The 23,593-nt window shown below is 39.8% G+C and overlaps 1 protein-coding gene and 1 long non-coding RNA gene across 3 annotated transcripts in view; one reads left to right on the top strand and one right to left on the bottom strand.

Annotated features, from left to right (window-relative positions):
- The window catches only part of LOC133127453 (interferon-inducible GTPase 5-like), a 48,801-nt gene that overhangs the window by 11,213 nt on the left and 13,995 nt on the right, over positions 1–23,593 (bottom strand). The window contains exon 1 of one of the 2 annotated variants that reach the window (XM_061240386.1): positions 7,832–7,892. The exons of the other annotated variant lie outside the window; for it this stretch is intronic. The gene's annotated coding sequence lies outside the window, so the exon portion shown is untranslated. Of the gene's footprint in view, positions 1–7,831; positions 7,893–23,593 lie in introns of those variants that run through there. 2 annotated transcript variants of the gene reach the window in all.
- On the top strand, positions 14,231–19,523 carry LOC133127477 (uncharacterized). The gene is made up of 3 exons (XR_009708630.1): positions 14,231–14,354; positions 18,286–18,314; positions 18,770–19,523. It is a non-coding gene; the product is annotated as an uncharacterized LOC133127477 (long non-coding RNA).

Genomic DNA, 23,593 nt, shown 5'->3' with positions numbered 1-23,593 from the left:
TTTTTTTGTCAAATTTCTTTAGCATTTCTTTGAAATTAGAATTAGCTGATTTTGAAGAGGACAACTGAAGACGTTCATATGTCTCCTGGATTGCTTTGCTGCCATCAAGAAGGTGCAATACTATACTTAATTTACTTCTCGAAGAAGTAAAACACCCCGCTTTTGGAATCCTGTTCAGAATTACTCAATGACACAATTAAATCGTTTGCCGTTACTAATTTATCATTTCTAATCAGTGACGCTGTATAGTGACCACCCCACAACACTGATTTCCCTATATAAGATATGATCGAATTTGATCTATATTCTTGCTGCTCGCCGTTGATGTTTTGCAGAGTAAGTGCAAAACAGCACCAATGCTAGCTCTAGGCAATTGAACAATGACAATGTCAGGGTAAGTGTGCACTAAAGATTTGCGCTTTACTTCATTGTTACACACTGCACATTTGCTTGGAGCCTCTGCTCCATTTAAACAATCGCTGAACGCATTTTCAACGGATGTAGTTAGATCATTTAGCTCCCCAATTGTTCTAATTTGATTTGCGCAGTGTGTACACGTGTCTGTATTTGTTACCATGACGTTGACATTTATGCTTGCTCTCTGCAACCAAGATACAAGTGGTAAAATAAAATCAATGAGGTCATTTCTCTGACCTAATTTTAGATCGTGAATGGCTGCAGTCAGTTCTTTTAAAAGAGGTCCTAGGATACATGCCTTGAAAATGTAGCCAGGATTCTATACTGCTGTTATGAGTAACTTTGATAATGACATAGGCATTGATGTGGTGGAATGTAAAATTGTGTCCGTAAATGTTCTTTTCATAATATTTAGGTTCAGAAAGCACTGTGTTGTTGCATTAAACCAGCAGTTCATTTGCACATTTTGAAAGGCACAAATTTTATCCAGTTTCATGTTTAACTGGGTAGGCCGAGGACAGTCAATTTGTTGTTCTTTAGAAACTTTTTTGAAATTATTTTTCTGTTCAGGAAGCAATGCATTCCATTCCGCTTTTGCAAATGCTATGGCATCAGATGCCCTGCACTTTGCAAAATGAGATGTAAAATTTGAACTGAAATTCATTAAAGCAGATTGCTTTTTGGGAGTCTGCTCATTTAATGTAAATAGCATGTTACTTTTATTGTGTGCTTTCTGGAAGCTATAAGTGGTCGCTTTTATTTTGCTTTTGTTCCACTATTCCTCTGGTTGTTTCTCTTTTAAAACACTCAATCTTACTGTATCACAAAGTTCCCTCTCTCTAGCCTTATACAATGTAGGCAATTTGTCAACACACGCATCAATTCTGTGTTTTTCATTGTTGAAAAAAAGTACTTTTGTATTTTTAAAACTAGCTTTGCATAGTGATGTTGTCTTATCAAATAGATGGGGGGGGGGGGGGGGGGGGTTACATTTAGTATGTTCTGTTTATCCAAATAAGATGACATTAAATCGGACCACACTGGAATTACTGGGACAAAGTAATCTAAGAGCTTGTCTATTAGCATCGGGCTGTAATATGCATTGTCACACAGGTATTTGTATATTTGTACAGTTGACAGGGCATTTGTTTAGATTTTTTGGAAATGTGTCAAAAAAGGCGATTTCACCGATGATATGCTTTGAATATACTCATCATGAGTGTCATTTGAACTTTGCACATCAATATGCTCCTCTCCTACGTTGCTTTTTTATCATCATTTTTATCAGCGATACCATTTCATAATTTCCAGCGCTGCAAATAATGTTCCATCGTTTGATAATTAAATATTCGCATGGAAGCTAGAAGGAGAACTAAAGAGCGGTCACTATTAATTTGAATTGGCAAGGTATTGAAATTATAAATCTTTTTTTCATAGAACCTAATTGCAGTGAGGTGCTGTTCTACTGCACTTTGTGTGTGCACTTCACTGATCATAAATGCAACTGGGCATGAGATTTGGGCTGGGGTTGAAGTACATATTGACATTTGGGTGGCAACTGACAGTCAATAGCAACGTATGGCCTCCCTACACTAGAAACACAGCAACAATTGCTCGGAACAGGATTTCACAGAAAGGACTGTTCAATATTAAAGATATGTGTCCAGGTAACAAATGTATACCCCCTTTCATTTTGAAACAATTCATAGTTTTTGAGTTATCAGCTATGCAAATGAGCTGCTTGTGAATTAACAGTCTATGGCAATGCATGCCTATACCACACCTGACAGACAGCAAGAACAGTGGCAAACAGTTTTTATTGAAATTTGTGCACGATTTTATATTCTCGCATTCATCAAAATAAAAGTTCGGTAAATAAAATGATTTATGAACTGTAATTTTGTCAATTTTAATTGTTCAATTAATACAGTTGGATATGATTTTGATGTATTTGCAGAGAATATAAAACTGTGCACTAATTTCTCTAAAAAGTGTTTGCCACCAGTTGTTGCCACATTTCACGTGTGGCAAAAACATGCATTGTTATACACTATCAGTTCACAACCAGCTGATTTGCAAAGCTAATTACCAAAAAATGATACATTGTTACCAATTAAAAGGGGGTATACGTTAAGCAATTGTTGCTGTGTTTCCAGTGTGGTATGGACATGCAATGCTATTGACTGTCAGTTGCCAACCAGCTCATTTGCATAGCTCATAACTCAAAAACTGTAAATTGTTACTCAATGAAAGCTGGTATACATTTACTCTAGAGAACCATATCTTTAATATTCTACAGTAATTTCTGTGAAATCATGTTCCCAACAATTGTTGCTGTGTTTCCAGTGTGGGGCGGCCAAGCATTGCTATTGACTGTCAGTTGCCACCCAGCTCATTTGCATAGCTCATAACTCAATAACTGCAAATTGTTACCAAATGAAAGGGGGTATAGCTTTACTTTACAGACCCATATCTTTAATATCAAAATTGAATACACAGTAGAATTAGCCAACAGTAAGTCCTCCTTACAATTAAGGCCTTGGTTTCTATCCTAGAAGTCCCATCTGTGCCCCTACTTACTTCCCACTGCCTTATTATCATTTTCTCGAGTTTTACTGGTGGAGAGGAGGATACCCTGAGTCGCAAGGAGGAGGAGGATGCCTTCTCCACCAAGGAAGTGTTTCCTCGCCACTCAAATAAAGTTGATTTGACTTTAATTTCATTGTAAAATTGCATGGCTTGTGTTTATTCCTGGGTATATGGGTATATAATGAGCAGCTTGTGAATTGACAGTTATAGCAATGAATGCCCACCCTGCACCTGACACACAACAATAATTGCTGGGAACATGATTTCACCGAAAATTTCACTTTCATTGGGTAACAATTTATAGTTTTTGAGTTATCAGCTACGCAAATGAGCAACAAATGGCAACTGACAGTCCATTGCAACACATGGCCACCCCACACTGGAAACACAGCAACAATAGCTGGGAACATGATTTCACAGAAATTACTGTAGAATATTAAAGATATGGGTCTGTAGAGTAAATGTATATCCGCTTTCATTAGGTAAGAACATGATGTTTTGTAACAATGTTTTAACGCAAAAATATTAGCTATTGTACCTTTACAATTTACGGTTTTATCTGTATTACCTCTATATATTTTAAGATGCCATTGCTTTAGCGACAACAGTTCCTTATTTTGTAACATGTGGGTGGCAAATTAGAAGAATTTTTTTTTTGCTGACATTATTTGTTCAAATACTAAAATTGGAATAATGTATGATGGCTCCCTAGTCAGAATAATGACACAGGTTTCTCCTGATGGTGTTGCTCCCAAACAATGCTCTAGCTTATCGTATCTGCAATTTATGATACATTTTTATGAATGGAGTCAAATAGTTTTTACTCATGACCGAGACAAGGAGCAACACCACTCTCTGCTAATGCTTTCTTCCCCATATTTCTGTGGTGTGCCATGTCCCTGTCTTGCTGCCAGCACTCTCGCACCATCCTCACTGAGAACTGGTGAGTGTACCCGCATACCGGCCCACCTCAGTGAAACCCATTTTCCCAGCTAAAATGCTTTGTGTGTAATGAAATACAGTAAAGGTAGAGTGAAATTTGTTATTTTTCCCAAATGTTAAGGCTTTTGGATTTGAGACAAAAATGTTTATGTAAAATATTTAAATATTTAACCATATTCATCTCATATTCATCTTTTTATCTGAAATGTAAATACCTTCAGTCGGCTATATTGCAAATATAACTAATATACCTTTGTAGTGTCCTAATATCACCCCTTGTTGATACCCTTTGTCTTGTTTTAGACAACTGGGTAGCTGCACTGGGGGTTAGCTGAATTGTTATGGGACATACAGAGCGTTTAATTCTTTAAATTCAGTTCCTGACTTGACTGAATTGAAGACAGAATTGACCCCAGCCCTGCTTTTTGTTGTATGTTTGGGATCCGGGCAGGTTCCTCTGTGCGTCTCGGATCTGGGATGGAGTGAAGAAGACCTCGGCTCTGAGTACAGACAGCCACTTTCCTAGTGTCCACACAAGCCTAGTGCACCTAACGGTGGATCACCATGGAAACGGGACACCATGAGGAAATACCAGAGACGTATTCGACTCACGGAAAGGAAGAGGGAACCTGATTTAGGCTTGTTTTCCACAAACTTTACTCACTCTTACCTTTTCAGAAAGTTAGAATAAAGAAAAAACGGTCAAACTCAAGTTGGGTACAGATAGACAGAATTCAGGTCCTCTTGGCACTAGTTCTTGTTTGATTTGCACTTGGTTGTACGTCGCTCTGGATAAGAGCGTCTGCTAAATGCCACGTAATGTAATGTAATGAAATCAACTTTCTTCTTTCGTTTCTAAAAACGAAATTCAAAGACTCCACGACAGGGCCTCACAGATACCCAGCTACCTCGCCCGGAAAAGGGAAACCGGGGCCCCCTTCTGGAGCCAGACCCGGAAGGGGAGCTCGTCGGCGAGCGTCTGGTGGTCAGGCCTTATCCCATGGGGTCCGGCCGGGCACAGCCCAAACTGGTAACGTGGGGTCGCCACCCTGTGGGCTCACCACCTGCAGGGGTCGGCATCAGAGTCGGGTGCTTTGCCCAATGGGCAGTGGGCGAAGGCGGGGATCCGGGCTGATCCTCGGCGTCACAGACTGGTTCTGGGAACGTGGAACGTCACCTCTCTGGTGGGGAAGGAACCGGAGCTAGTGCGGGAGGCGGAGCGGTACCAACTAGATATAGTTGGGCTCACCTCCATGCACAGCACTGGTTCCGGAACCAAACTCCTGGAGAGGGGCTGGACTCTGTTCTTTTCTGGAGTTGCTCAGGGTGAGAGGCGCCGGGCGGGTGTGGGGATACTCACGCTGAGCACCACTGTGTTGGAGTTTCACCCGGGGAACGAGAGGGTCGCCTCTCTGCGACTACGTGTCGTTGGGGAGAAAGCTCTGACTGTTGTTTCAACTTATGCACCAAACGGCAGTTCAGAGTATCCGGCCTTTTAATTTCGTTATATCCAGCCATATACTGATAAATTAGGTTTTCTTCTGCAACACACCGTGTGCTGTCCAGAAATGACATAATTAACATAATTCTATCAGCTACCATTCTATCAGGACCATAGTGGTGTTGCTCCGGTTGGTGATGTCACTTCCTGTCTTGGTTCTCCACAGCACAGTGGGCTGAGGGAAGCTCAGGGTGGAGAGGAAGGTGAGGATGATGCTGTCGCAGGTGGTCTGGATGGCAAGCTCAGGTTCCTCATATGCAGCTGAGCAGAGAACAAACACCCAGAAATAAGTCAGAGGCATTAGCCGTAGCAGAACATCAGTCCAGACAAATATGTAAATGTATACTGCAACCTCTATTTCTAAAAGAATCACATGCCATTATAGCACATTGAAAGCGAAAACAGCGAAAAAAGCGAATTCCCCAGGGCTCAGTCCTCAGTCCACTCTTCTTCTCCATCTATACCAGATCCCTTGACCCTGTTATCTCTGCTCATGGCAAGTCATACCACTGTTATGCTGATGACACCCAACTCTTTCTCTCATTCCCCCCAACTGACACACAGGTCTCCACCTACATCTCCACCTGCCTGAGAGACATCCAGATCTGGATGGACAGCCACAATCTAAAGCTCAACCCAGGTTAGACAGAGCTAATCTTCATCCCTGCTCTAACCTCCCCCTTCTCTGATTTTTCCATTTCGCTAGGGGACACCACAGTGACCTCATCCCCCAGTTCAAGGAACCTCGGAGTGGTGATGGACAACAAGCTGTGCAATTCTAGGTCACGACTGCTGTCTGTTCTGGCCAGGTCAGGACAGCAGAGTCTTTGACCATTTCCAAGCACAGACTGAAAACTCACCTCTTCAGGCTGCACCTTTTCCTCCCTACCCCACTGCTATAATTAGTGTGTACCATAGGTTATTGCAAGGTAATAATTATTTTAATATTCAGGGTGGTCAAGCTATTGAGAAAACATAGAAACAAGTACCATCACATATGTACACATACAATTTTTTTCTTGACGCCACAATTTTTTATAATGAAACAATTTGTATGTGGCTGAACTGCACACTCAGTTTTTATTTAAGCTATTTTTATACACTTTGGTTTCACCTTGGAGAAATAACAGTACCTTTTTTATATAGTGGGCTCCAGAACTAATGGCACCCTTAATAAAAATTAAGAAAAAAGGCTGCATAAAAACAAAACCGTGTTTTTGTTATCGTGTTGTAAAAAAATATTTGCCCCTATCCTTTCCTCTGTGATTGCATATTTGTCACACGGAATGGTTTCAGATATTTAGCCAAAATGTAATATTAGACATTGGGAACCTGAGTAAACAAAAACAAAAACAAAAACACTTTTACTATTTAATTAATTTCATGACAAAAGACACCCATATCACCTCTGTGAAAAATTAATTTCCCCCTTAATCTTAATAACTGGTTGCACCACCTTAACCAGCAGTAGCTGCAATCATATGCTTCCTATAATATTATATAAATGATTAATTTCTAAAAGACCAATTCAGAAACATATAAACAGAAGTGAGAATTAGTTCATCCACAAACCGTCATGGAGGAATCAAGATTTACCTGTGAACAATGATTTAATACTTTAGAACAATTAATAGTGTAAGCTGGATTCATGAACAACAGCTCTGACTGCATATTTCTTTCATGTTGCCCTGGTTACAATGTAATTTGATCATGTACTACTGTATGTACTGTATATAACACTGATGCCAAACAACAAAGGCTGTTTAAAAACAACTTTTAACTGCTCAGGGAAGTCAAATGCTGGATAACCTAAAAATGTCCTCTAGCTTAATGAAAGCATGACTGATGTGCTATTGTTTGTCACCACAGACTCTCCCTGTTCATTAAAACACATGCAAGGAATCTGAGTGTGATTTCTGCCTTCTGCTTTGACACACACAGATCAATGCAGTTGTTGAATGCAGCTTCTTCCACCTCAGAAACATTGAATCAAGCCAATCCCTATCAGCCAAAGACTGACAAGTGGATACTGTCATTATACATTGGCGTCAGTCAGTCCTCCCAACTTCCCCTACAACTGGTTGAAGACGCAGCTGCTAGGCTTTTAACCTGAAAGAGTGACCATATCGCTCATGTACTTGCATCTCTCCACTGTCAAATTGTCTGGTCCCTCCCTACCTCTCTGACCTCCTTTTCTGACACTCCAGCTCCAGATTGCTCAGATCCTCTACCCAACTACTCTTGTAAGTTCCACGTTTGTGGCGTAAACTGAAAGGGGATCTAGCCTTTTCAGTGGCTGCCCCGAAGCTGTGGAACGCTCCGTCACTTCATGTCAGAACTGCCTCCACTATTCCAACACTTAAATCCCATCTGAAGACCCACCTCTTTTCTCTGGCTTTTGGAGACTATGTTGTTGTGTCCTTGTCTCTGTTTTTGTATGATGTAAATCAGGGGTCTCCAATCCTATCCTAAAAGGGCCGGCGTGGGTGCAGGTTTTTGTTTTAACCCAGCAGTAACACACCTGATTATACTAATGAACTAATCGTGGTCTTTAATCAAGACCTATATGAGTAGAATCAGCTGTCTTAGTCCTGTGCTAAAACAACAACCTGCACACACACCGGCCCTTTCTGGATAAGATTGGAGACCCCTGATGTAAATTGTCTGTAAAGAAAAAGTCAGGAAAAACAGTTCAGTTTCAGTTGGGCAGCCTTGTCTTAGCACTATTGTACTTGTATAGTGCTATGTGTGCAATGTGCAGGGCTAATTCAATCCGCATCCCATTTGCAGTTTTAATACATAGTCCTCTGTAGGTTTCCCCTCCCAGCATCACCCAGCCAAATCCCCGGGGTCACATTTGGCTCCCTTAGTCCGCATAAAAATATCCTGGATCCGGAATGTCCTCTCGGGCGTCGTCTGCCCCATCCAGAGCTCTGTGCATCACTCTCTCGGCGTCCTCACGCAGGTCCTTGATGGCAGACTTCAGTAGGCTGTACGAAGCCATGAAGGAGACGCCCCCTGAGATGATGTTGCCCAGCACCGGGATCCGACTCTCCAGCAGACCCGACAGGACCTGCTGGCCCAATGCCACCTGGGACAGCATGCCCTCCACAGTCTGCATTGAGAGCTCCCTGCCGGAGGTGGAGCGCACCTCTCCGTAGAGCTCCTGCAGAAGGGTGAGAGTGCAGTCAGAGGTGCCGTCGGTGGAGGAGACGGGAAACAATAAGCAAAGGACACTATGAACACTGTAAAACTCCACACTAACCAAATTACGGAATTTAGCGAGGGCCGAAGGGGTTTGCATGCTTGTCCTTCTGGTGTTGCTGGAAGAATATTAGTAGGGTTAAATAATAATGAGAGTCTAGATCAGCTAATGAATAAACCACGTTACAAAGACAGTAGTACCACTCTGCCTTCCGCTCTTTACTGGTCTGGGCTGACCAAGAATCTCCACAATAGGGTCAACACATTTACCTTCGTTATCTGACTCCATTTAAGATATAATTTAGAAATTTGGGTTTGAAACATACGCAAACCTCGGGAGTGATTACACTCGATTTACATGCGCCACCATTACTCAATATATGCTCCCGGGATTAGCATTATTGCTGAAATCTCAGTTTGGCGGAGAACTCAGAGGCTGAGAGTGTAGCCAACACAATACATGGAAGATACTGCCATGATAGTTGCGAGCCCAGGTCGGCGTGCATTTACAGGGCTCCTTAGAGTTAACTTGACAGGAACCGGAGTAGAAACGCCCATGGGTTCCCTTCGCACCAAATTACAAGATGGATGCTCCACCAACCCTTTGTATGGGCCGAACTTGACTGCCTTTCCCAGCTTGGAAACAACCACGAAAGTACCAAGCCGCTGATCAGTCGGTCATTGGCCAATATTTGCCCCTGAGTATTCAGTTGTAATTTAGGCTGAAAAGGTACAAGATGAATTAGAGTCATGGAGATCACGCAAGTTACAAACAAAATAGTTTATTCACAGACAGGTAGGTGATTAGCTTTAGAATACCAATAGTCAATTACAAAATACACAAATTAAGAATAGAGATGGAGTAAATAATCATACCTAGCCTGCTTTGGCTACACACAAACACAGAGTCAACCTGGAGGGGTGATCAAATCTGGAATTTAGACCCCCACCCTTGGGGGTTGTTAAGTAGGGAAAATGAGATGATTACCAAGAGAGGACATGCAGGTTTTCCCTTGAGTTACTGAAACTATGGTTTACTAAACTCCACTTGGTATGAAATGTATCTCATCCGATTCCTTGAATCATATGCTTCCTATAATATGATATAAATAATAAATTCAGACAAATTCATAGATCAAAGAATGTTGTCGAAATATCAGTTTGGAAAAGGTCACAAAGCTATTTCTAAGGCTCTAGGCCACCGAAGCACAGTAGTACCAAATGGAGAACATTTGGAACAGTGGTAAATCTTCCAAGGAGTGACCAGCTTGCCAAAATGACTGATAACTCATCCAGGTAGTCACAAATGATCCAAGAACACCCAAAGACCTGCAGGCCTGTCTAGCCTCAGCTAATATTATTATTCTTGACTATACTATAAATAAGGCAAAGGGATTCATGAGAGACTAGCAAGGTGGGAAGCACAGCTTACCAAGAGAGGCATCAATTCTCATCTCACTATTGCACAAAAAGCCGCTGGATGATCCCAAAGCATTTTGGGATAATGTTCTATGGACAGATTTCTTTCAGTCCGATTGCTGCATATTAGTGCTCATTGAACCAAAGTATTGGACAGTGTAATTTGTTTGTAAACTGTCTATGCAGGTTAATTACCTTACGGGGCAGGGATGGCGCACAACCGTCAATGACGCGGAATAACAATAATAATAATAATAATAATAATATTTGTTTCACTAGTTTAAGTCCTTGATTTAATGATTATTTTGTGTTAATTAGTGTGTTTTAAAAAAAGAAAAATAATTTTAAAATGTAAAGAAATGTAAAAACCAATAAAACCACATTATTACTTGCACAGCTTCAATTTAAAACTTTCGAACTTTCCATACTAACCGGTCCATTGCAGACTTTTGCGTAGCTCCGTGAAATTGGCAAATGTTGCTGGCCACAATTGGAGACTTCCGGTTCGCATTTATCATAATAAAAGTTCGGTGAATAAAATTATTTATGAACTGTAATTTTGTCAATTTTAATTGTTAAATCAATACAGTTGGATATGATTGTAATGTATTTGCAGAGAATATAAAATTGTGCACAAATTTCAATAAAAACTGTTTGCCACCTGTTGTTGCTGTCTGTCAGGTGTGGTGTGGGCATGCATTGCCATAGACTGTCAGTTGCCACCCAACTCATTTGCATAGCTCATAACTCAAAAACTATGAATTGTTTCAAAATGAAAGGGGGTATACATTTGTTAGCTGGACCCATATCTTTAATATTGAACAGTCCTTTCTGTGAAATCCTGTTCCGAGCAATTGTTGCTGTGTTTCTAGTGTGGGGAGGCCATACATTGCTATTGACTGTCAGTTGCCACCCAACTCATTTGCATAGCTGATAACTCAAAAACTATAAATTGTTTCAAAATGAAAGGGGGTATACATTTGTTAGCTGGACCCTTATCTTTAATATTAAACAATCCTTTCTGTGAAATCCTGTTCCGAGCAATTGTTGCTGTGTTTCTAGTGTGAAAAGGCCATACGTTGCTATTGACTGTCAGTTGCCACCCAACTCATTTGCAAAGCTCATAACTCAAAAACTATAAATTGTTTCAAAATGAAAGGGGGTATAAATTTACTCTGTATACCCATATCTTTAATATTCTATAGTCCTTTCTGTGGAAAATCCTATTCCGAGCAATTGCTGTGTTTCTAGTGTGGGGCGGCCATACGTTGCTATTGACTGTCAATTCACAAGCAATTCATTTGCATAGCTCATAACTCAAAAACTATGAATTGTTTCAAAATGAAAGGGGGTAAACATTTGTTAGCTGGACACATATCTTTAATATTAAACAGTCCTTTCTGTGAATTCCTGTTCCGAGCAATTGTTGCTGTGTTTCTAGTGTGGAAAGGCCATACGTTGCTATTGACTGTCAGTTGCCACCCAACTCATTTGCAAAGCTCATAACTCAAAAACTATAAATTGTTTCAAAATGAAAGGGGGTATAAATTTACTCTGTATACCCATATCTTTAATATTCTATAGTCCTTTCTGTGGAAAATCCTATTCCAAGCAATTGCTGTGTTTCTAGTGTGGGGCGACCATACGTTGCTATTGATTGTCAGTTGCCACCCAACTCATTTGCATAGCTCATAACTCAAAAACTATATATTGTTTCAAAATGAAAGGGGGTATACATTTGTTAGCTGGACCCATATCTTTAATATTCTACAGTCCTTTCTGTGAAATCCTGTTCCCAGTAATTGTTTTTGTGTGTCAGGTGCAGGGTGGGCATTCATTGCTATAGACTGTCAATTCACAAGCTGCTCATTATAGACCTATATACCCAGGGATAAACCCAAACCATGCAACTTTACAATGAAATTAAAGTCAAATCAACTTTATTTGTGTTGCACATTTCACGTACATGCTTTAGAGCAGTGCTTCTCAACCAGGAACTGATTTTATTCATTAAGGGCATTTTTGGTGGTAAGATTGGTTCAGTTATTAAATTAGTTGTTCCAGTTTCTGGATACAACAAAAACCTTCTGGCAAGACTAGAGTTGAGAAACACAGCTTTAGAGTAAGCCCCAGAATTTTCCCCCACAAAAGCATGCCTAGGGCAACAGTGGCAAGGAAAAACTTCCAAGGTGGAGAAGGAAGAAACCTTGGGAGGAACCAGACTTAAGGGGGGGAGGGGGGGGGGGCATCCTCCTCTGGCCGGCTTAGGGGTGACAATGATGGTCAGATCAGACAATTAACAATTCATTCTGAACAATGTGTTTGTGTGATGGGTGTTGAATGTGTGTGAGATTGGCAGGGTGCAGATGAAGGAGGTGTTGAATGTGTGTGAGATTGGCAGGGTGCAGATGAAGGAGGTGTTGAATATGTGGGAGATTGGCAGGGTGCAGATGAAGGAGGTGTTGAATGTGTGTGAGATTGGCAGGGTGCAGATGAAGGAGGTGTTGAATGTGTGTGAGATTGGCAGGGTGCAGATGAAGGAGGTGTTGAATGTGTGTGAGATTGGCAGGGTGCAGATGAAGGAGGTGTTGAATGTGTGGGAGATTGGCAGGGTGCAGATGAAGGAGGTGTTGAATGTGTGTGAGATTGGCAGGGTGCAGATGAAGGAGGTGTTGAATGTGTGTGAGATTGACAGGGTGCAGATGAAGGAGGTGTTGAATGTGTGTGAGATTGGCAGGGTGCAGATGAAGGAGGTGTTGAATGTGTGTGAGATTGGCAGGGTGCAGATGAAGGAGGTGGCGGTCCTGGGGCAGTATGTGGGGGGGGTCTCAGTGCTGCAGCATAATTGTGATGACGACAAGGGGGGAAAAAAACGACAATATGGCAGTGGGACAAACCGAGGCCTTAATTGTAAGGAGGATTTACTGTTGGGCTAATTCTAATGAGTATTTAATTTTAAGTTAAGTCATCTCGGACAACCTTTCGCATTTTACTTGGACTGCAATTTAACTGATTACTATCAAGTATTATACTTTTTGAAAACAGACAAACGTAAAGTCCACAGCTGCTCCCATCTAACTGACCTGGAAAGGAAGGACATTGGTGAGCATATTCAAAAACGAAATCTACTGGATGTAGTTTTCCTGTAATGCCAAAATACTGTAAAGATAAATAGAGTGAGAGACGGTCAAGAACTGCTAATAAAAATGAGTTGTGGTGCTTCAGTGTATCCATTAATATTGCTTTTAAAAATATGTTTCCCTCTAATATCCTGCAATGTTCCATTGTAATATGAATCATGGTCCAATGTAACGAATCTAAATTCACTGGAACAAGGACAAATTTAAATCTCCACCAATTTCTTTTTAAATTTGGTAAATTTGGCAAGACCTCAATTGTCTCGCAGTACAAACTATACAGTTCCTGGCCAACAAATGTAGAGGGGACTGCAATAATTATTTTTTCGGGTACTGTTCTGATTAAAAATGACAGGTATGTGTCTATAATGGAATCATTTAGCCAATTGTTTCCTTTCAGAATCGCTAGATCATGCGATTCTAAGTTAATGGGTAAATTTATTTTTGAGCTATTACATGTATCTTGATTAGGAGATTTGGACATGCATCGAGCAGAACACGAGTGAGCAACTTCTACTTTACAATGCTCTACTTGCTCTTTTGAAGATATGCAGTCAAATATGCGTATTATGAATTTAGATTTAGAATTATTTTTTGTATTAAATCAAAAGTGTACTCCGTTTTTTTTTTTAAACCCACAGTGTCGTTTCCAGGTATTGTCATTTTTAAATATAATTACGTGTGGGTAATAATGTAATCCAATTAGTACAGCTACCAATGTATGTATTTGCTCTCTAAATACAGATCTTTTAATTTCCGCAGTTACACAAGTACGTTTGACATCCAGATTCGGAATCTAACCCAATTTTTATATTATCTTGTGTTAAATCGGTCGAATTTATTATGAGAAAATCTTTGTATATTTATTTGCATTTGTCCACATTTGCAGATTGTAGTGAATATGAATTTTGTGTACAGCAAATCCTCTGCAAGGAAACGTGAACACATTGATGTTCTAACAAACAAGTGGATGACTGAAGTAATTTTGAAAATGAAGCCATAGCAGGGTGCCTCGCACAAGTTGTATCATACGTTTTTTTGTCTAATTTCTTTAGCATTTCTTTGAAATTAGAATTAGCTGATTTTGAAGAGGACAACTGAAGACGTTCATATGTCTCCTGGATTGCTTTGCTGCCATCAAGAAGGTGAAATACTATACTTATTCTGATTGATTCAATTCTTTTTTTTTCAGTGATGTCTTCTCCATGTGATTGCATGTTTTCATTGTTCTCTCTTCCTCTACATTGTCGTTTGATTTGTCATGTAAGACGACTTGCTTCTCGAAGAAGTAAAACACCCCGCTTTTGGAATCATGTTCATAATTACTCAATGACACAATTAAATCGTTTGCCGTTACTAATTTATCATTTCTAATCAGTGACGCTGTATAGTGACCACCCCACAACACTGATTTCCCTACATGAGATATGATCGAATTTAATCTATATTCTTGCTGCTCGCCGTTGATGTTTTGCAGAGTAATTGCAAAACAGCACCAATGCTAGCTCTAGGCAATTGAACAATGACAATGTCAGGGTAAGTGTGCACTAATGATTTGCGCTTTACTTCATTGTTACAAACTGCACATTTGCTTGGAGCCTCTGCTCCATTTAAACAATCGCTGAACGCATTTTCAAAGGATGTAGTTAGATCATTTAGCTCCACAGTAACGACTGAGTTGAACTCCCCAATTGTTCTAATTTTATTTGCGCAGTGTGTACATTTGTCTGTATTTGTTACCATGACGTTGACATTCATGCTTGCTCTCTGCAACCAAGATACAAGTGGTAAAATAAAATCAATGAGGTCATTTCTCTGACCTAATTTTAGATCGGGAATGGCTGCAGTCAGTTCTTTTAAAAGAGGCCCTAGGATACATGCCTTGAAAATGTAGCCAGGATTCTATACTGCTGTTATGAGTAATTTTGATAATGACATGGGCATTGATGTGGTGGAATGTAAAATTGTGTCCGTTAATGTTCTTTTCATAATATTTAGGTTCAGAAAGCACTGTGTTGTTGCATTAAACCAGCAGTTCATTTGCACATTTTGAAAGGCACAAATTTTATCCAGTTTGGTGTTTAACTGGGTAGGCCGAGGACAGTCAATTTGTTGTTCTTTAGAAACTTTTTTGAAATTATTTTTCTGTTCAGGAAGCAATGCATTCCATTCTGCTTTTGCAAATGCTATGGCATCAGATGCCCTGCACTTTGCAAAATGAGATGTAAAATTCGAACTGAAATTCATTAAAGCAGATTGCTTTTTGGGAGTCTGCTCATTTAATGTAAATAGCATGTTACTTTTAATTTGTGCTTTCTGGAAGCTATAGGTGGTCTCTTTTATTTTGCTTTTGTTCCACTTTTCCTCTGGTTGTTTAAATTTCTTACTGAAAAAATATTTCTTTCTTTCTTACAATCTTACTGTATCACAAAGTTCCCTCTCTCTAGCCTTATACAATGTAGGCAATTTGTCAACACACGCATCAATTCTGTGTTTTTCATTGTTGAAAAAAAGTACTTTTGTATTTTTAAAACTAGCTTTGCATAGTGATGTTGTCTTATCAAATAGATGGGGGGGGGGGGTTACATTTAGTATGTTCTGTTTATCCAAATAAGATGACATTAAATTGGACCACACTGGAATTACTGGGACAAAGTAATCTAAGAGCTTGTCTAATAGCATTGGGCTGTAATATGCATTGTCACAGGTATTTGTATATTTGTACATTTGTCAGGGCATTTGTTTAGATTTTTTGGAAATGTGTCAAAAAAGGCGATTTCACCGATGATATGCTTTGAATATACTCATCATGAGTGTCATTTGAACTTTGCACATCAATATGCTCCTCTCCTACATTGCTTTTTTATCATCATTTTTATCAGTGATACCATTTAATAATTTCCAGTGCTGCAAATAATGTTCCATCATTTGATAATTAAATATTTGCATGGAAGCTAGAAGGAGAACTAAAGAGCGGTCACAATTAATTTGAATTGGCAAGGTATTGAAATTATAAATCTTTTTTTCATAGACCCTAATTGCAGTGAGGAGCTGTTCTACTGCACTTTGTGTGTGCACTTCACTGATCATAAATGCAATTGGGCATGAGATTTGGGCTGGGGTTGAAGTATCTACTGACATTTGGGTGGCAACTGACAGTCAATAGCAACGTATGGCCTCCCCACACTAGAAACACAGCAACAATTGCTCGGAACAGGATTTCACAGAAAGGACTGTTTAATATTAAAGATATGTGTCCAGCTAACAAATGTATACCCCCTCATTTTGAAACAATTCATAGTTTTTGAGTTATGAGCTATGCAAATGAGCTGCTTGTGAATTGACAGTCTATGGCAATGCATGCCCATACCACACCTGACAGACAGCAATAACAGGTGGCAAACAGTTTTTTATTGAAATTTGTGCACAATTTCATATTCTCGCATTCATCAAAATAAAAGTTTGGTAAATAAAATGATTTGTAATTTTGTCAATTTTAATTGTTCAATTAATACAGTTGGATATGATTGTGATGTATTTGCAGAGAATATAAAACTGTGCACTAATTTCTCTAAAAAGTGTTTGCCACGAGTTGTTGCCGCATTTCACGTGTGGCAAAAACATGCATTGTTATAAACTATCAGTTCACAACCAGCTGATTTGCAAAGCTAATTACTAAAAAATTATACATTGTTACCAATTAAAAGGGGGTATACGTTAAGCAATTGTTGCTGTGTTTCCAGTGTGGTATGGGCATGCAATGCTATTGACTGTCAGTTGCCAACCAGCTCATTTGCATAGCTCATAACTCAAAAACTGTAAATTGTTACTCAATGAAAGCTGGTATACATTTACTCTAGAGAACCATATCTTTAATATTCTACAGTAATTTCTGTGAAATCATGTTCCCAGCAATTGTTGCTGTGTTTCAAATGTGGGGCGGCCAAGCATTGCTATTGACTGTCAGTTGCCACCCAGCTCATTTGCATAGCTGATAACTCAATAACTGCAAATTGTTACCAAATGAAAGGGGGTATAGCTTTACTTTACAGACCCATATCTTTAATATCAAAATTGAATACACAGTAGAATTAGCCAACAGTAAGTCCTCCTTACAATTAAGGCCTTGGTTTCTATCCTAGAAGTCCCATCTGTGCCCCTACTTACTCACTGCCTTATTATCATTTTCTCGAGTTTTACTGGTGGAGAGGAGGATACCCTGAGTCGCAAGGAGGAGGAGGATGCCTTCTCCACCAAGGAAGTTTTTCCTTGCCACACAAATAAATTTAATTTAATTTAATTGTAAAATTGCATGGTTTGTGTTTATTCCTGGGTATATGGGTATATAATGAGCAGCTTGTGAATTGGCAGTTATAGCAATGAATGCCCACCCTGCACCTGACACACAACAATAATTGCTGGGAACATGATTTCACCGAAAATTTAATTGGGTAACAATTTATAGTTTTTGAGTTATCAGCTACGCAAATGAGCAACAAATGGCAACTGACAGTCCATTGCAACATATGGCCACCCCACACTGGAAACACAGCAACAATAACTGGGAACATGATTTCACAGAAATTACTGTAGAATATTAAAGATATGGGTCTGTAGAGTAAATGTATATCCGCTTTCATTAGGTAAGAACATGAAGTTTTGTAACAATGTTTTAACGCAAAAATATTAGCTATTGTACCTTTACAATTTACGGTTTTATCTGGATTACCTCTATATATTTTAAGATGCCATTGCTTTAGCGACAACAGTTCCTTATTTTGTAACATGTGGGTGGCAAATTAGAAGAATTTTTTTTTTTGCTGACATTATTTGTTCAAATACTAAAATTGGAATAATCTATGATGGCTCCCTAGTCAGAATAATGACACAGGTTTCTCCTGATGGTGTTGCTCCCAAACAATGCTCTAGCTTATCATATCTGCAATTTATGATACATTTTTATGAATGGAGTCAAATAGTTTTTACTCATGACCGAGACAAGGAGCAACACCACTCTCTGCTAATGCTTTCTTCCCCATATTTCTGTGGTGTGCCATGTCCCTGTCTTGCTGCCAGCACTCTCGCACCATCCTCACTGAGAACTGGTGAGTGTACCCGCATACCGGCCCACCTCAGTGAAACCCATTTTTTCCCAGATGCTAAAATGCTTTGTGTGTAATGAAATACAGTAAAGGTAGAGTGAAATTTGTTATTTTTCCCAAATGTTAAGGCTTTTGGATTTGAGGCAAAAATGTTTATGTAAAATATTTAAATATTTAACCATATTCGTCTCATATTCATCTTTTTATCTGAAATGTAAATACCTTCAGTCAGCTATATTGCAAATATAACTAATATACCTTAGTAGTGTCCTAATATCACCCCTTGTTGATAGCTTTTGTCTTGTTTTAGACAACTGGGTAGCTGCATTGGGGGTTAGCTGAATTGTTATGGGACATACAGAGCGTTTAATTCTTTAAATTCAGTTCCTGACTTGACTGAATTGAAGACAGAATTGACCCCAGCCCTGCTTTTTGTTGTATGTTTGGGATCCGGGCAGGTTCCTCTGTGCGTCTCGGATCTGGGATGGAGTGAAGAAGACCTCGGCTCTGAGTACAGACAGCCACTTTCCTAGTGTCCACACAAGCCTCTGCACCTAACGGTGGATCACCATGGAAACGGGACACCATGAGGAAACACCAGAGACGTATTCGACTCACGGAAAGGAAGAGGGAACCAGATTTAGGCTTGTTTTCCACAAACTTTACTCACTCTTATCTTTTCAGAAAGTTAGAATAAAGAAAAAAGGTCAAACTCAAGTTGGGTACAGATAGACAGAATTCATAGATGAATATAAACCCATAGGTAGATTATATTGGTTACAGATTGAGTTACTTGGGAGATTCATTCGTTTTATTTAAAAGAAATATTCCTGAAAAAATACCAGCCCCAATGAATGTCCCATAATACCAAAAGACATACATTTCATGAGATGTAGATCATTTTCATTTTGTAAAATAAACAATCCTGCCAAGTATTTGTCCATGGTGTCTCATTACAAAGATTGCTTGGCTGTTTTTTTTTCTCAATACAAACAGTACTACATATTGCTCAAAAATACACAACCTAATTTCGATGAGATCATCTTCATCAAGATCAAAGGCACTAGTACAGAAAGGCACTTGAACTGCAGAGAAGTAGTTTCTTCACACCGGTGACTGCAAAGCTCTCATCAGGACCTTTTGTGCATCCTCTGCCAGCTCATTCAAGCAGCTTGTCAGCATCCTGTGGGTGGTGGCGAACGAGATTCCCGTGGCCGCAATGGAGCCGAACACCGGGATTGTGCTGGCCCAGTACTCCAGCAACATCACCCCTGCTCCGGCAAATTTGGTAAGCAACTTGATGACCACATCGCCCGATATCTCCTTGTTGAGGGGGGATGTGAGGACCGCTTTCAGTTCCTCCAGAGGCACGTTCGTTTTGTCAGAGAGGTTTTTCAGGGATTCATCATCCAGGCTAAAAGCCTGGTAATAACTGCTGAGCTCTTTGACCAGGATGCCTACATCCACCACCACAGACAGACCTGGGATGGGTATGGCTGCCATGGCGCCTGACAGCAGGGACACCTTCCATATGTTGGCCTGCAGGGCCTCTTTTTTCTTCTTGTTGATGTCCAGGGTGATGTTGGGCAGTGACAGCAGGAGGACACGCTGCTTGTGTTCAGGCAGCTCTTTCTCCATCGTCTCCTGCAGCTTTGGGAAGTCGTAGAGCTGCAGGTCAAGGCTGGAGATAAGGAAGACCGTGGGAGATGCCACTCCATTTTCCAGGAGGCCTTATGAAATAGAAAATAGAGTACTGTTACAAAACAAACAAATGGAGGACAGATTTCAATGTTCAGCTGCTGCAAACTTCTTACTGTGTAATACCATCCCAAAAAATATAACAAGCTAAACAATCTAAATGTTCCCTCTGGAAAAGTTGTAGAAGAGGACGCACAAAACATCTCACATTGACCCGTTACCTTTCATGCAGTCTTCCCGAATTATACTGAGGGTTTTGTCCTCGTCAAAGTCCTTCTTCCTTTTCTCTGCATGTATGCTGTTGTCAATCTTTGAGCGAACATAGAAACAAATACCATCACATTTGTACACATAGTATGTTTTTCTTGACGCCACAATTTTTTTGTAATGAAACAATTCGTATGCGGCTGAATTGCACACTCAGCTTTTATTTAAGCTATTTTTATACACTTTGGTTTCACCGAGGAGAAATAACAGTACCTTTTTTAATATAGTGGGCTCCAGAACGAATGGCACCCTTAATAAAAATGAAGAAAAAAGGCTGCATAAAAACAACACAAAGAATAAATTATGATGTCGTGAAAAAATATTTGCCCCCCTTCCTGATTTCCTCTGTGATTGCATATTTGTCACACGGAATATCATCGTGCTGTATGTCATTGGATATGCAGTACTAAGTTGTTATTCGCAACTGGTGGCGAATGGTGTAGGTCGGTTACATTCGCATGAACCCCATACCCGGGGGGCTTATGCTTTTTGTTTCCTTAGTGCTGATCTGTTATGTGTTACACTCAGGTTAATGACACATGTTTTGGAGTGTTCGCCCCTCTCGTCTGAGAGCTTACCCGAATCTCCGTTAGCCCAGGGCTCTATGTGGGAGACCCTCGGTGCTGCTCGTGTAAATGTTTTTTTGTTCGTGCGTTGAGTTCACCCAGTAGTTAACTGCACCAGTGCCTGATATATTATTGTATGAACATTAGTAACTAGTTAGTAACTTGCAAATGGTTATTATTCCCTTCTACATGTCAACATTACCAGAATACAAGGGGTACTGTATGTACCTGCTTTTAGCTTGCTCAGTGCCGTCCGGTGTGATGTCTCAGCTGCATGACTCGTGAACTTTAATTGATTTACTGCAGGCTCTACTTCGGGACATTTGTGAGCCACGACTCTCCAAAACTTCTTGAAATCTTCCAGGCATGATACTAGGTGACGGTTGATATAGCTTTTTTTCTTGCTTGTAAGCACAGCTAGTGACCAATGACCATCGCACTGAGGCAGGTGGTGCTATTCACAGATGGCAGGAGACACATACAGCGGAATGTAACGCAATGTTATTTCCAGTCCTAACAAAATTAAGTAAAAATAATTTTATAAATTTCTATATATGACTTGAATTTCCATTATTTAAAATATATATATTCAAGCACTTTCAATGACCAATGTCTATTTTCAAAAACTTTCAAGGATTTTTTTCCCTCAAATTCACAAGTTTTCATGGATTTCAAGGACCTGTGGGAACCCTGCCACTGCCATTGTAATGTCTAGGAAACGACAGAGTCCAAATCTCCAATTTGTCACCACGGCAGCAAGCTCTTCAGGAAAATCAGACTTTATTTAGCACAAGTGCATAAAGCTGGACCAGGTTTTTCATAAACATGGACCTGGACTGTCATTTTTACACCCATTTTATACACAGTTACTCCTCCTACAACTCCTCCTCAAACCCCATGGTGGCAAATCACCCACACTGTTCTTATCTTAACTCCTCCCACAACTCCACCCCCCCAACAGGTGCAGACATCATTGTGGCAAATCGGCCAAAGTCCTCATGCTCTGCCTACTGTGTACAAAGTTCAGTCATGCTCTGCCAAATCTCTATAAAGTTCAGGACGCCCCCACCCTCGCAAACTGCCTCTAAAACACACGTCATCCATGGTTTTTTCTGAGCATACACGTCACTCTGTATTTTTCCACATATGGGTCACTTTTCTAAAATGCACTAAGCAGCAGTAATCATTGAAAATATAGACATACTAAACATTTGATTAATATTCTGTTCTAATATTCTTTTCTAATATACAGACATACTAAACATTTGATTAATATTCTCTTCTAAGTGAGTAAATGTACGTTGCATTCTTTGCTCTCATTTCAACAGTTTTCACTGTGGTTTCTTGCGTTTTCATAAGCTCAGCTGTAATTAATGTTCTAGGTTCATTTGATTGGATAACAAGCAGCGTACATGTGATATATTGATTATAAGCCACTTACCTATAGATACACTTCTGGCATGAATCATTAAGAGTCCCGGAGAAACCAGCTGTATAGGCATATCTCGCTCTGCCCACTGTCCTGTCCTTGACTGTCTGCAGCTGTCGCCAGCTGGCTGCTTTATTAAACTCCGGTTACATATGGGTTACTCCTAATTCTAGCACAATTTAGCAGTTAATCAGTTTGAAACTATACAGGGTATATATCATACTTTAATATGGATATATTGATACACTTTTATCATACATCGTCGAGAGTTTTGGAAGAACCAGCCTGCTCACTGAGGTGGAGTCTGATTTTGACTTTTAGGAGGGAGATCTTTTGTTCTGTGAATTTTCCCCTACACCATATCTGATAGTAGATATGAGCTGCTTCTTCTTGTGTACATTCCATTTTGCCGTTGAGTCATGTTTAACCGTTTATGTATGTTTTGTACCCATTACCCGACTTGTGAAAGTAATTTACCATCTGTAGCTTCTGAATTGACTTCTTTGGATTTTCTTGTGCTGATAGTTGACAAAGGGATTTTGCTTGCTTCTTACCTCATTTTTATACTGGAGTTTGCATAATGCATAGAAAGAGAACCACCTCATACAGTACTTACTGTTAAATATGTGGGTCATTGATGCTTGGGAGATGTATTGCTGCCAGTGGTCCAGAGGCACAAGTACCAGGAGAAAATCTGATTGTCTCTGCTAGGAAGCTGAGACTTGGTTTTTGGGAGATTTTCCAGCGGGAAATCACTCCAAACATACATCAAAATCCAAACATAAATTGTTAAGTGAAAACAACATGTGTTCTGCAATGGCCATCTCATTCCCCAGGCTTAAATCCCATCAAAACCTGTGGTCATTTATACCCAAGGATATAAATGATTCTGAAAGGTTCTGCATTGAGGAATGTTCAAAAATCCTTCAGAATGTGTTCTCTAACCTTATCACAGATTATAGGAAAATACTCATGGTTGTCATCTTTGCCAGGGTTGTTTGCACAAAGTATTTAACCAGGGGTGCTAATAATTGTGAAACCTGTTTTCTGGGCATTTTTTTAAATGTAAGACTTTACAAATGTTGGAACTGTTGGCACACTACTTTACCCTTGTTAGAAATAAAGCGTATGTCCATAACTGCATATTTATCAAGGGTGTTAATAATTCTGGAGCCCACTGTACATACACTGATTTTTAAGCCTGTGCTTTAGTTGCATTGACTTATTTGGTTGTCATGTTGAGTGACAACAGCAACAAACTCCAAATGCAAATTCCATACCGAGAATCAACCGTTTACCTTTTCTTAGCTTTGTGCATGAAC

The sequence above is a fragment of the Conger conger genome, chromosome 1 (assembly GCF_963514075.1).
Source record: "Conger conger chromosome 1, fConCon1.1, whole genome shotgun sequence".
NCBI classification, from domain to species: Eukaryota; Metazoa; Chordata; class Actinopteri; order Anguilliformes; family Congridae; genus Conger; species Conger conger.
This window is presented reverse-complemented; position numbering and strand designations above follow the sequence as displayed.